Here is a 15,635-nt window from a genome sequence, read left to right on the forward strand (position 1 = left end):
TGTTTAGAAGCGAGATTACACCCTGCGTTACCAGAGGGATGGGGGTGGTGCGAGGGGATGGGAAGTGGGGGCATGATGCTGGGGGTGGGGTGTCGTTAGCACTTTCCAACCAGCCGGCTTCCCTGCTTCTCCTTTTCCTTCCTTGGCTCTTGCGCACACCGAGAGGAAGCTCCCTGGGGAAGTTCCCTTTGGGGTTCTTCATACTCTTCACCTGGAAAAGGAAACCTGGTCTGAGGACTGACAATCCCTCTAGCAACCCCAGATGTTGATTTCTAAACACAGACCTGAGTTTGGTAGCTCCTGTGAGGGGACAGGGACTTCTTTCCTGTGAGGGAAACAGGACCTCCTTCACTGTGAGAAGGACCTGGATCTCCTCCCTGTGAGGGGACCAGAACCTTCCCCCTATGAGGGGGAAGCAGGTCTGTGGCTGAATCACTGAGGCCCAACTGAGGAAGTCTACATTCTGTCTAAATACTCCATCCCAGGGTCAGACCATGGCTCCATTTTGGGTTGGGAATATAAGGTTTCTATAAGACAGTGTGCCAGCAACAAAGCCAAAGGAGCTTTCACGGTTCTCCACGGTCCACACGCACAGAGTAGCTAATATGTTTTGAAGGTGGGAGCTGGGAGTGGGCACATATGAGTTCATTCATGGTAGTATTATGTTAGCATTTCTATCTTGATTGTTTTTATATTGATTTTTTTACATACATTGCCCTATAGCAAATAAAATTATGTGTTTCAAAATTTATATATATGATTTCATATAATTGAAATTTTATCCCACTTTAGACACTCACAAATTTTCCCCCAACCTGAGAATCTCTCCCCTCCCCACCCAGCCCTGTGGTTTGGTTCCCATAACAAGCCTGAGGCTGAAATCTATTACTTTCTCTCCTTCCAGTCCCAGGATCCGGCACCACAAAAAGAACACACATTGGTGTTTTCCAGGCATTGGAATTCTGTCTCCAGGATAACTGAGAAAATAGACCCCTGAAGATTTTCAACCCAAAGCTCACTCAGTCTCCCCAGGTGCATTAGACACTGTCAGGTTTACCCTGACTCCTGTCTGAAAAGAATCATTCTTTCCTTGCTCCGTGTTTCTGCTTTCATCCCTCCTTTCCACTTTCTCCCTCTCTTCGTTCTCTTTCTTTCTTTTCTTCTTTTCCCCACTGTTTCTTTTATCTTTTCCCTGCCAGTCCTTTATCTGTATTGTGTTCTCCTCTTATCCTTCCTTATGTTTTTCTGTTTCTTTCTCTCTTTTTCCTCTGTGAGCCCAAAGAATTTCAAAGCCATCCTTATTGCGCTGGGTTGTACAAAGAGAGAAATCATCCTTTTTTTTTTTTTTTCTTTCTACTTTATAGGTAAGAAAACATAAACCCAAGTGGGGAGTTCTTAAATTCAGTCAGGAAGTCAGGGGTGAAGCTGCCAAATAAAGCAAAAAATCACCACTAGGTAGACCCAGTCCCAGACAGGTCCCCAATGCGTATGCCTGCATCTCACCACCAGAACAGAGTGTACTTTTCTCCACTTGACTTAGGTGGCAGATTCCTCCAAGGAGGGGTCCTGGCAACCAATCTGAATGTGATCCAAGAGGTAACTGGGTCCTTTTTCTCCTAAGCTATGAGTAGAGCCTCTCTTCAGCTCTCAAGGAAGCATCAGTCATGGCGGACATGACGATACGGGAAGAAAACAGCCTTTCTTTCTAAACAAATACTCGCTAAGTAAACTGAGCCCTACAAAATGACTTACCCCAGATGTACTAACATTTAGTAAAATTATTTTGGAATATTTTCAGGGGGAAGAAAAAAAAAAAAAAATATATATATATATATATATATATATATATCACAAAAAATATGCATTATTTTCTATTAACCCCATGGTTTCGAGGGGGTTAATTTTCAGTTAAGTCCCAACTTCATTTTCTACCTTTTTCAGATTTATGATTCTGAGTGACTTGAAGCTCCTTCCAAAAATCAATGCTACCTTTAGTACAGAATAATTAGCAACCATTAGAGCAATGTAAAAAACTATGCCCAATATTAAAAGCAATTCCAAAAGCAGAACATTTCTAGAAGAGCCAAAGTCTAGGCAGGATCAGGACAATTTAACAAGCATCTTCTGTGAACATCCTGCGTATAAACCTATAGCACTGAGGCAAATGCCAAACCACAAGGCTGAAGGAATCAAGGGGAAAAGATCAAATCGCAACCGCCAATGCACAAATGCAGGGTCTACAGTTGGGGGGAGGGAGAAGTGGTCAGTCTGTTTTCTCTCAACTCTGGGACAGGCATGTCAGGGCTCTCACCTCCCCCCACTTTTTCCCCAACCTCCTTGCTGACCTACTCCCCCTTCTCAAAAATCCCCATCACTTTATTGACACCAGTGTTTAACCTTTCACCTCTGGCAACCTCCACTGTTTGCTGCTTGGGAAACACGGTGACATGGTTGCCCTCTCTCCTGGCCACTCCCCAGAGAAAAGGGGGCAGAAGTAGCCCTGAGCTGAATGAGCATTCTGTGCTGCCACAGGCGGGGGGGCTGTGTCTAATCCCATCTCCGGCCCTGCACAGTTTAGACGCATTTCCCATGGAGCCCTTGCAAGCTCCGCAGATTCTCTGTCTCTCAGGAGCACAGTCTTTGCAGCAGACTTTTTGATTCTCTCATCCTGCCTTTAGATAGTCCCAACTTTTCCTTCCTACAGCCAACCTCCTTCTAAACCTAGAAAAGAAAAAATATATACATTTGGAGAGAATGATAACTGCCTACTGCAGTGGTTTCAGGGACTAGAGCCTATCTGTGGAAAAAATCCTTCCACCCAGAAGGAAAAGGAAAGGGGCACCCACAGGAAATAAGGTCAAGCTTTGAATACGTGCACCGCTGTCCCTCTGGTCATCCCAGTGTCCCAGAGATGCCAGGGGACTTGGGGATCTCTGGCCTGAATACCACATTCGTTTGGGTAGTCGAGGCTTTTTAATTTTTCCTTAGACTCTATTCCATTTAGCTTTCTCTGGTTATAATCACAAAATGTCCAAGAATGGCAATGTGTACCATTTCACTTGAGTGACTCTACAGTATAAATACTGATAACCAAAGAATGCATCCACATTTTAAGAAAGGAAAAAGCTGTATTAAAACTGTAATACTCAATATATACCAATAACAAAAGATGAACACAAGTGACGTTTGACTTCTGCAATTACAAGAGGTGCTCAAAGTGGTTACCATCAGCATAATTTTAATACAGTTTTTTCCTTTCTTAAAATGTGTATACATTTTTTTGGCACCCTCTATATTTTATATACAGTTTAATCAGAAACCCAAAGATGATTTGTTGAAACCAAAAAAGCCAATTTGCCACCCGCCTGGGAAACAGTGAATAAAGCTTTCTGGGTTGTGAAGCAAAATTACTTAGAAACAAACAATACATAATTTTAAAACACACACAACTTCACTGAGCTCAATGAGTATAAACCATTTTAAACTATTTTTACATACAAGTTAGTAAGCATTACCTGCATTAACTGAATTTTATAACTTGCTTTGTAATTAATTATCTGTTATTATTAAAACTCTAACTCAATAAAAGTGATAGACTATCACATAAAATAACTGCAATTTGGGAAGACGCTGCTGGGAACAAGGAGAAAAGGCCAGTAAAGGTCAGAAATCACAAAGCTTGGATCTGTTTCCAAGTATTTGAATGATAAAGTAGTTATTAATTATAAAGACAATAATTAATTCATAACATGGAAGTAAAAGTGGGTTGTCTTACTCAAGTCTAATGTTAATATCAAATTAATGTATGTAAAAGCATTTCATGGATTTACAGATGAGCTGACCACTGTACAGACCTTAAGTATAGATTTTAAAGAATAAAACAAATGAAAGATTTTATTTTTTCAGTCTTCAATGCATATAATCGTGAATTTGTATATGTTCAAATACATATATACACATGCGTATAATAAATATATATGTAATGTATGTATATATCACATATATAACCACACAAGTCAGAATAAACACATCCACTCAGAGTCTTGCCCAACTCTTCTGTAAGTGTCAAAATGTCAAAATATATAATAAATATTTGCAGTAGATTTTAATTCATCTCCCTGAACATGGTGATATTTTATAGTCTAATCTAAAACATTTTCACAATATTATCAATATAATTACGTTGCATTCATATAGACTTTAACTTTCAGGAAATTTTAAATTTATAAAGAGAGAGAGAAAAACAAGTATTTTTCATTCTCCCATCCATGTGGCAATACAGCCTTTTTTGAATGAAATGGAAAGGAGCAATAAGGAGGATCAAATCGTGTCATATAAAACTGAAGGGAGCTTCTAATGACTTTGCCAAGGGGAAAATTCAAGCATTTCCCCACAAATAGCCATCTCAGCAAGTAGGGAAGGTAAAATTCTTCTAAGTAGAAAGTAAAGGCTTTGGGATGCCAAGAAAACTAACAGGTGTTTCAACCACACTTGAAACTGCAAGGGAGAAGGAAGCTGGAAGATCTGATTTGGAGGTGGTTCTGAAGAACAATGCGGCCATTGGAAAGTACTTGTTGGGGCCACTGGGCTGTGAAAGACTGCTGATAGACATGCAAATGTGAAGGGGCCTGAATAGACTCAGCATAGCTGGGTTTCCACCGGCTGGGCGTAGGGGGGGAAAGCTTTGGGGAGATAGACGAAAGCATATGCCCTGAGCCAAAAATAACGTTTACGCTGTAAGGACATTTAGGTAGAGCTGAAATGAGCCATTGAATGCTTTTTTTTTTTTTTTAAGTGCTATTGGATTCTGAAAGGGCAGCAATAATGCAAATTTGAAGTTTGCCTTAGTTAATTGGGTAGAGAATTCACCAATTAATCATAGAGAGACAAAAAACTATTATTTGGTTACGACTTTTTTAAAAAAGAGTCTCACTGACAAAATGCTTTAAAAAAATTACTGTACTCAAATATCTGAATCTGACTACCCGAAAAAGAATAGAAAGGCCTTCGCATAACTTCTATAATTCACCTGCGCTGAGAAAAACAGCTGGGATCAGTAGTTTAAAGTTGCTTAATGCTCAGCAATGGGTTAGAGAGCCTCCAGGTCCTAAAACAGTCTTTTCTTGGCCTGATCTCTGAGGGGGCCGCCACAGGGGACAGCAAAGAACAAAGGTAGTGCTCCAGTCCCTTCACAGGCTCAGCTGAGAAACATCACCAGGAAGGAGGGCACCGAAGGTCCCTATCACAGTCTTGACAAATAGTCACTAACCTTAAGTCCAAGGAAGCACAATGAGGAAAACCTTCCTTCTCAAGTCAGCTTCCGAGTATCTGGTATTAAACTGATTATCCAGAATTTTGGCTTCCTGCCCAGCAAAATGAAAATTTACAAACTGCAAATGTCTTTTTATTATTAATAACATTTTTATTGATTCAGAAAATACACCTGGAGTATTTCTTCTTGACTTTTGTGTTGACATTTGTTGAAATTGTTTTAGTGTTATGTATCAGTTCCTGTCTCAAATGAAGGTGTAAAAAGAATTTTCAATAGAAATAATAACGTGTGGATGAGGGAAGCAGAATGTGAACTGGATCTGTGTCAAATGAACTACTCAATTTTACAACATTTTTTTCCATGAGGCTCACATGCAGTGAAACAATTCTTTCTAAAAGAAACATTCCATTGAAATGTTTCAATAAATATTTTGACTAAAAATGTATTTCACATACACACACACACACACATAATGGTCCATATTTTTGCAAAGAACTTCTGACAACCCTATTCTAGACTTTGTTTTATAAAATAAAGACCTCCTGAAAACAAAGGCTGGAAAACCTCATATCAACCCTCATTGTATTCCTCCTGATTCACTAACATCCAGGAAATGAAAGTCATTCGTCTAACTTCCATGTGGTCTATTTTGGGGGGATCCTGCTCCCATTCACTTGACTCTCCTTCCTAAACTTTCTATATCCATTCAGAGGGACAACAAAGTCTGGAAAGTCAAAAGCCTGGGAACCTGGGAAGTGTTCTGCTGCATCTTCGGAAACGTAGTCCCCGTAAGTAATTTGTTGTAGACATGGGCAAAACTGTAGAGTCCCAGCTAAAAGGGCTTGTAGTAGATTGCTTTTTTCTAACTATTATGTTAATCTAGTCTACCCCCAAACCAGGGAACAAATAGAAGATAATCACAATTCAGGATAACAAAATTACCTCATGGGAAAATATGCTAAATTATGGTGTTGTATTATCTAACATCCTTAGTTATTGCTATGGAGGGGTTGACCAGAAATCCCTCTCCTTAACTACTAGAGAAGTTAAAAGATGTTATTTGTAGGTAGCACCATACCTCTAGGAGAGGAGAGAGCCATTTACAGGTAGCAGGGTGGTTCTTGTAATATAATACAGGCTCAAAAAAATGTCACCTCTTACTTTAACAAAAATATGCATTTACTTTCTTTTAAAATAGGGCCTTAGCAAAATATATACACCTTTGCAATTATTGAAATATTTTTCACAATAATAAAATGACTGTAATTCTTAATCTACAACACGAAGCTCACCATATGACTCTCTGAGCTCCTGGCCTCTCCCAGAAGAAATCATAACAATGGTGGCAATAGTCAACCTTGCCCAAACAAATGCTACCTTCTCACATTGTGCTTAAGCCTATACATATATGCACAAGGCTTTCTCTATGGAAAGAGCTATGAACTAGAGAATACAGATCTTAATGACTTCTGGTTAAAGATAGAGGACTGAACATACATTTTTTTCTCTTCTTCCTCTCCCATAAGACAAACATTCTGGAAAGAATTAGAACAACAAAATGTTGGAAGCTGGAGAGCAGATGGATGAATGTGTAACTGACTTAGCATCTGCAGAAAACTGAATACTAAGAGAAAATTGGAGAAGTAAGAGAATCAACCCAGTTTATATCATGGAACACCTAAGAGTTAGCACCAGGTACCTCTTAAAGTGTGTGTGTTTATGGGGCGGGAGGAGGCAGTCAGCGGAGGGGTTATAGAAGGGGAGCTAAAATCAGGAGAAAAGTCAAAGAAATTCTGAGATCTCTAGATGCCACTAATGATTGCTCCCTCCCTTACCCTGGCAGAAAATTGGAGATTTGTTCCCCAAAGAAGGTAAAACTTAGGCTTTCTTGACAATGGGACACCATAGCACAGTTGGGGGAAGGGGGAGTATCACACTGAAAATAGAGGGTTAAAGTGAAAATGTAGGTTCACAATGTTGAGACCTTTACCCTTCTTCTCCCTATCACTGACAAGCAGACATATAACTCTTCAGGAAAGAAATTGGCACAGCCTGCTCTGGGAAATCCAATCAGAATAAGAAACAAAACTTAAGCATATTGACTTTGGGATCTCCCTAATGAAGTGACACAGCAAAAACCCCTTATAGTGAGACTCAAAGTAAACAAAATTTGCCCTCTCGGGGCTTCCAATCGCCTTCCTGTGATCCACTCTCAAGTATGAAGGAGTTGCCAAGTACAAAGTGAAGAAGATCTATAGTATGAAAGACAGGTGCCCAAAAAGATAAACAAACAAACAAACAAACAAACAAACAGATGAAAGCAACTTGAAGAAAATAGTTGTAGGGCAAAAATGTAAAAAAAAACAAGAGAAAATATTTCATCCGTGGAATAGGAACAGGTAATCCTAAAACGCGACATGCAAAGAACAAAAGGGCAATATAGCACAATCAACCAGAGAAACATCTGAAGTCTAGCCCAATAGTCCTATGACTAAAAATCTAAAGAAGAAGCCACATCGAGACTGGTAGGAGGGGCAGAGACGTGGAATGGGCCCCACACCTATGTGTGGTGGTTGAGAACTGGGAGGGATATCTTGGCTGAGGAGGTTCCCCCAGGAAGAGTGTGGAGCCCCAGCCCCCACACCAGGATCCCCACAACATCTGACTGTGAAAAACAGTGGGCATTCTGACTGTCCAAGTGGGACGGAAGACTGCGGGAAACCCAGATGTGCTCATAAACAGTCCACTCACAAACTCACTCATTCGCAGGCACTCACCTTGAGCTCCAGCAGAGGGACGGTGACTCAAGAGGTGTCAGAGACAAACCAGGGTACAAACTGAGGTGTGTGGCATGGGGTGGGGGGGGGACTGGAGGACAGTCAGCATTTTCCCAATGTGAGGTCCTTCTCTTGTGCAGCCAGCAGGTGGGCACCATCTTTCTTGTGTTAGGCCCGCCCCCACCACAGCCAAATCTGAATCTGATTGGCCTGGTGAACTCTACTGCTTCAGCCTGCTGACTCACTGGGATACTGCCCCACCCAACTTCCCCAACACCAAAGGCACTTTCTCTGTGAGCAGCCAGCCTTGCTCACATTGTACTCTTTCTTGGAAAATTATCAGAGTCTGGCAGACCCCCACTGGGCGATGACTGGCCTTGGTGTGCTCTGAGACTTTTGCTGAGTAGCTCCAAGCTCAGCACTGGCACCAAACCAGAGTCTACACTAACCTGGGCACCACAACTCTTCCCACTCTAGTAACTCCCTGAGACCCTGTCTCACCAAACTTGCATACTACATGAGGATCTATCAGCAGCTGAACCTTAAGGGAGCTGGCAGTGACAGCAGGCCTTTGGTCTCCTGGCTTTTTGCAGATTTATCCAGGCCTGGTACTGGTGGCAGATGACCTTGGATCATAGCGTGACCTCTCCTATGCATCTCCAGGTTCAGCACAGGCAGTGAACAACCAAGGATCCCTTTGTAGCTCCTACCAGGTAGTCCCCCAACAGTCACAGGCAGTGGGTGACCTGGGCTTGCACTGGAACCCCTCCTAAGATGCCCCAGATCCAATATACTTGGAGGTTGGCTTCAGACCACAACAGAACACTGACCAATTAACCCCACAAGCAGCACACTCAAAGCGTGGTCTCAACAGGCACCAGAGCCAACTGGGGTGAATCATATTCCAGTTGTGTAAATGCTCCCCCACGCCCCCCTCCACACACACAGCATCCTGTAAGCTGTGGATGTGGCCAAAACCCACAGCCAGTAAAGCTAGTGGTCAGTCCCACCCAATGACATGCCAATAGCAATCAAGGCTCAACTATAATAGGAAGGTATACAGAACCCACACAAGGGACACTCCTGGAGCACCCAAAGCAGATGACCATGGAGACTATGCCACTGGGCCCCACAGGGCACCTACTACATAAGGCCACTGGCCAAGACTTGGAGACACAGAAGATCTACCTAATACATAGAAACAAACATAGAAAGGCAGCCAAAATGAGAAAACAAAGAAATGTGTCCCAAGTGAAAGAACAGGAGAAAAATCCAGAAAAAGAACTAAGCAAAATGGAGATAAGCAATCTGCCAGAGACAGAGCTCAAAACAATGGTTATAAGGATGCTCAAGGAGCTTAGTGAAAACTTCAACAAAGAGATAGCAAGCATAAAAAAGGACACAGAAATCATTAAAAAAGAATGATTCAGAGGGGAAGAATACAGTAACTGAAATGAAGAATATACTGGAAGGAATAACCAGCAGACTAGATGAAGAGAGGATCGACTCAGTGATTTGGAAGACAAGGTGGCCAAAAACAACCAATAGGAACAACAAAAAGAAAGAAGAATCCACAAAAATGAGGATAGTTTAAGAGACCTCTGGGACAACATCAAGTGTAACAACATTTACCTCACAAGGGCACCAGAAGGAGAAGAGAGAAAGCAGGAGATTGAGAACCTATTTGAAGAAACAATGACTGAAAACTTTCCTAACCTGGTGAAGGAAATAGACATACAAGCTCAGGAATTGCACAGAGTCCCAAACGAGATGAACCCAAACAGGCCCACACCAAGACACATTATAATTAAAATGGCAAAGGTTAAAGACAGAGAATCCTAAAAGCAGCAAGAGAAAGGCAACTAGTAACTTATGAGGGAGCTCCCATAAGACTGTTAGTTGATTTCTCAATAGAAACTTTGCAGGCCGGAGTGGATTGGCATGAAATATTCAAGGTGATGAAAAGTCAGGATCTACAACCAAGACTACTCTATCCAGTAAGGCTATAATTTAAAATTGTAGGACAGATAAAGAGCTTCTCAGATAAGAAAAATTTAAAGGAGTTCATCACCACCAAACTAGTATTACAGGAATGTTAGAGGGACTTCTTTAAAACAGAAAAAAAAAAAAAAATCAAAATTATGAATAATAAAATGGCAATAGTTACATATCTATCTATCAACAATTACTTTAAATGTAAATGGATTAAATATTCTAATCAAAACACAAAGGATAAGAAAACAAATGGATGGATAATGAATGGATAAGAAAACAAAATCCTTACATATGTTGCCTACAAGAGACTCACTTCACCCTTTCTGTCTTGGCTGCCGCCATAGCTTCTGTGAAAAAGCTTGTGGCTAAGGGAGGCAATAAAAAGAAGCAGGTTCTGAAGTTTACCCTTGACGGCACCCACCTGTAGAAGATGGAATTATGGATGCTGCCAATTTTGAGCAGTTTCTTCAGGAGAAAATCAAAGTGAATGGAAAAGCTGGGAATCTCGGTGGAGGGGTTGTAACCATTGAAAGGAGCAAGAGCATGATCATTGTCACTTCTGAGGTGCCTTTTTCCAAAAGGTATTTGAAATATCTCACCAAAAAGTATTTGAAGAAGAACAATCTACGTGATTGTTTGCGCATAGTTGCTAACAGTCAAGAAAGTTACGAATTGCGTTATTTCCAGATTAACCAGGATGAAGAAGAGGAGGAAGATGAGGATTAAAACTCATTACTCTGGAATGTTTTGTATGAGTTCTTGAATAAAACTTAGGAATCAAAAGAGAGAGAGAGAGAGAGAGAGAGAGAGAGAGAGAGAGAGAGAGAGAGAGAGATTCACTTCAGATTGGAAGACACACACAGATAGAAAGTAAAGGAATGGAAAAAGATATTTCATGAAAATGGAAATGAAAAAGAAAACCTCAAAAATAAAAAATAAAAATTAAAATGCTGGAGTAGCAATACTTATACCAGACAAAATAGACTTTAAAACAAAGGTGGTAACAAGAGACAAAGAAGGACCCAGTAATCCCATTTCAGGGTATTTATCCAAAGAAACCCAAAACGCTACTTCGAGGGGATGTGTGCATCTATATGTTTACTGCAGCATTGTTTATAATGGCCAAGATGTGGAGGCAGCCTAGGTGTCCATCAATGGATGAATGCACAAAGAAATTGTACATATATACATGAAATATTGCTTGGCCTTGGAAGGGAATGGGTTCTTGCCATCTGCAGTCACATAGATAGATGTGGAGGGTGGAGTAGAGTACAGTGGTACTTTGGTTTTCTAACGTAATCCATTCTGAAACATTCGAAAACAACCAACAGTTAGGCCTCAGGATCTTGCACTCAGTGGAAGCCGTGTGACATGTTCGACTTCTGAGGTGTGTTCAAAAACCGAAGCATTTACTTCTGGGTTTATGGCATTCATAAACTGAAATGTTTGTCAATGGAGACGTTCAAAAACTGAGGTACTACTGTATATCAGACAGAGAAAGAGAGATGCAATGTGATTTCACTTATATGTGGAATCTAAGAACAAAATTAACAACAAAACAGAAACAAACTCATAGATGCAGAGAACATTTTGATAGGTGCCAGATGGGACAGGTTGGGGTGTGGGTGAAAAAAGGGAAGGGATTAAGAAGTACAAATTGGTTGTTACAAAGTAGTCATGGGAATGTAAAGTATAGCATAGGAAATATAGTCAATGATATGGTAATAACTATGTATAGTGCTAGTTGGGTACTAGTTAGGAGGAACACTTCTTAACTTATATAAATGTCTAACCACTATGCTGTACACCCGAAATTAATATAAATTAATATTGAATGTCAAGTGTAATTGAAATTTTTTAAAAGCGGGGGGTGGGGGAATGTGAAGGGGAATAAGAGGTCCAAATTTCCAGGTATGAAACAAATAAGTCATGGGGATGTAATGTACAGCATGGGGAAAATAGTCGATAATATTGTGATAGCATAGCATGGTGTCAGATGGTTGCTGGATTTATGGTGATCACTTCTTTAGGTATATAAATGTTGAATACCTATGGTGTACCCCTAAAACTAATATACTACTTACGTCAGCTGTATTTTTAATTAAAATCTTTTAAAAATAAAAATAATAAAAGAGAACAGAAAGGTAGATATTGGAAATTTAAAAATATGACCCCAGAAATGAAAAAGTCAATATAAGAATTGAAATACAAACTTGGGAACTTTTCCCCAAAATAGACCAAAAAGACAAAGGGATCCATGTAGAAGAATTCCAAGTAATTTATGTAGATATTCCACCCTCAAGAATGTGGAACATAGTTTTCACTTCTTAAATGTGGGCTACACATAGTAACTTCCTTCCAAACAATACAGTATGAAAAGGGGAGTAATCAAAGTAACATCACGGTGGAGAAACCTCTCAAACACTAACTCAGCCAGGTGATCAAGGTTAACATCAACGGTGAGTGATAAGTCATAGTTTATAAACAGTGTGTATTCTTGAGTTGATATAATGAAAAAGGAGCTTTACTTCTGTGGCCTTCCTTCCCAAAACACCTGAGAAAAAAAACCATGGTCATAAGAAAAACATCAGACAAATCCCAGTTGAGGGACATTCAAAATGGTCAAAATCATAAAAGCAAGAAAAGTTTTTGAGAAATTAACAGTCAAGGGGGTCATGGGGACATATGACAACTAAGTGCATTGTTGTATCCTGGCTGGGATCATGGGACAGAAAAAGAACATTAGAGAAAACTAAGGGAATCTGAATAAACGATGGACCTCAGTTCATAATAATGTATCAATATTGGTTCCACCACCATTACAACATTAGAGTATTCTGAATTAGACTATATATTTACCTTTACCAGTGAGATGTATATTTTCAATGTTTTCTTGTTACTAATTAGCATCATTTTGTTTCAGCTTGAAGATGTCCCTTTAACATTTCCTGAAGGCTAGTCTAGTGGTGATTAACTCTTTTAGTTTTTGTTTGTCTGGAAACTCTTTATCGCTTCAATTTTGAAGAACATCTTTGCTAAGTAGAGAATTTTAGGTTGGTAGGTTTTCATTCAGCACTTTGAATATAACATGCCATTCCCTTCTGGCCTGAAAAGTTTCTGCTGAAAAATTTGGTGAGTCTTATGGGGGTGCCCTTGTACATAACAAGTTGTTTTTCTCTTGCTGCTTTTGAGTCTCTCTTTGTTTTTAACTTTTCACAATTTAATTATAATGTGTCTCAGAGTGGGTCTCTTTGTACTCCTCTCCTTTGGAGCTCACTAGGCTTCCTGGATTTTAATGTCTGTTCTTCCCCCAGGTTAGACAAGTTTCCAGCCATTATTTTTCTAAATAAATTTTCTGCCTCTTATTCTCTCTCTTCTCCTTTTATGACCCCTATAATGCAAATATTGGTCCACTTGATGGTGTCTCACAAGTCCCTTAAGGTATTTTCACTCTTTCTTTTTTGTTTTTGCTCATCTGATTGGATGCTAAAAACTTTATAGAGAAAAAGCAGCTTTCGTGTAAGGGACCAAATGACATTGGCATCAAACTTCTCAACAGAAATACTAGAAGACAAGGCCATAATTCCACAGATTATTTCTGTGAGAAATAATCACAGAAGTGATGCTGTTGCCTTCGTTGTACTTCACATCAGTAGAAAAACTATGTCGACTTCTTCCAGTATTGGTCATATTATCCTTGATGACCTGATCAAGTTGGTATCTGCCAGGTTTCTCCACTATAAAACTCACCATTCCCCCCTTTGTATTTTATTAGTATTTTGTTGGTAAATGTTCTGATATTATAACAGTATTCTGTCCCTCACCATCAAATTTCTACCCACCAGCCTTAGTATCCATTGACAACTTCCTACTTATGTCAGCTACCTTTATGATGCTTGCCAAATGATGTTGCTATTAGTTGATGTTCAGCTGATTGGAAGAGCTTTCCTTTCTCCTTCATTTGTTTATTTATTCATTTACTTATTTACTTATACTAGTTTGGACTTGAAGTTTTTTATTTATTCAATAGGTTTTAACCTAATACTCTCACTGTTTATTTTAATGCTCATATCGTCCTAAATTTGGTTCGTGGGACCCCTTCAAGGTGGCACCTTCTTCTTTTGACATACCTTCTTAATTCTTTGAGCACTAACTTACTTTCTAATATAATAATATATTTCTAGCTCATTTTGTACTTTCCTTGCCCCTACTGGATTCATTCATTTCTCCAAGAAGATGCATACATATACATTTATAATCATCTGCATATCTAGATAGATAGATATAAATAGATATAGATATAGATATATAGATATAGATAAAGAGACATAGACATGGAAAGAGAGTGAAAAAATGTATACATAGTTTAAGGAAAAAACTGTATTAAAATCATGGACTTTGAGCACCTCTTGTAATTGCAGAAGTCAAATGTGACTTGTATTCATCACTTGTTATCGATATATATATATTATAATTTTAATACGATATATATATATATATATATATATATATATATATATATATATATATACTGTTTTTTTCATGAATTCATGCTGATATTTCCAAACTCCAATCAACATTTCAGGGTCCTTTTAGCTACCCCATTTCCATACCTATAAATCCCTTCTCATCTCTGTTTATCCCTGTTAATCTGCTTTATTCATCTTTTTTTCTATCTCAGATCATCTTTCTCCACTTCTTCAAGCCACATGATAGACAACATGACTGTGAACAGTTCCTAAATTGTATATTGCAGTTTCAGTGAACCAGAGAGAAACAGATGTCTCCTTGTATACTTTCAAAATTCCTATAAAAAAAGTAAATGGCCTAGTCTCTGCCAGGCACTCTAAAAGAGGCCTGGAGGTGGGGTAATGTGGTATGAACCTGGCACTTTGGTGGAACAGGGGAGAGTTGGCTCCCAAAAGAGCAGTGAGAAGTTCCTAAAAGTGGGGCAGTGAGAAGGAAAAACAACAGATGTTTACCCCAGGCTGAGAACTGAACACATCAACAGTAGACCTAAAGAGGGAATGTGAACACTAGAAGCAATTCTCAAAACCCTTTGGCAAGCTCTGAGTCAACACAGCTATTATTCATAGAGATTCCAGAGTAAAGGAAATAAACCAAATATGGTCTATGAAAAAATAGAGCAGAATGAGAGGAAAGGAAGCTCAATGCGAAGATTTAGAGACAAAACATACTTCTAAAAATTATTTAATGCAAGATTCAGAAAACCAATTTATAGGACATTTTGGTATTCTCAAAAGAATGTAAAAACGATGCAAATGTTCTTAAGAATAAAACATGAAAGGATAAGAAGATGAAGTGAAAACAAATATGATTGAGATAAGAAATAATTGTAAGTAAACTCAAAGTATATCAGCAAATCAAATCAGAATATAGAGGGAGAAATCTAAGAGAAGAGATTTAGGAGAGAAATTACAAGCTATGTACATGTGTCTTGATCAGAGCCCATTACAGAGTAAACCCTCAAGTATCTGAAATACAAATAAATAATCAAGTCTAACGATTATTCTTCATTAAAAATGAGAACTAGAACTGAAGTAAAAGCTTTATATATATGTAAAATATAT

At 39.1% G+C, this 15,635-nt stretch overlaps 1 long non-coding RNA gene and 1 pseudogene across 3 annotated transcripts in view; one reads left to right on the forward strand and one right to left on the reverse strand.

Annotated features, from left to right (window-relative positions):
• The window catches only part of LOC141571033 (uncharacterized), a 98,027-nt gene that overhangs the window by 8,947 nt on the left and 73,445 nt on the right, over positions 1-15,635 (reverse strand). Inside the window, exon 4 of one of the 3 annotated variants that reach the window (XR_012495508.2) lies at positions 85-211. The exons of the other annotated variants lie outside the window; for them this stretch is intronic. This is a non-coding gene — a long non-coding RNA (uncharacterized LOC141571033). Of the gene's footprint in view, positions 1-84; positions 212-15,635 lie in introns of those variants that run through there. 3 annotated transcript variants of the gene reach the window in all.
• Positions 8,417-10,770, forward strand: LOC109452808 (large ribosomal subunit protein eL22-like; annotated as a pseudogene).

This window comes from Rhinolophus sinicus, chromosome 16 (assembly GCF_057876585.1).
Source record: "Rhinolophus sinicus isolate RSI-liver-muscle chromosome 16, RSI-T2T, whole genome shotgun sequence".
Taxonomy (NCBI): Eukaryota; Metazoa; Chordata; class Mammalia; order Chiroptera; family Rhinolophidae; genus Rhinolophus; species Rhinolophus sinicus.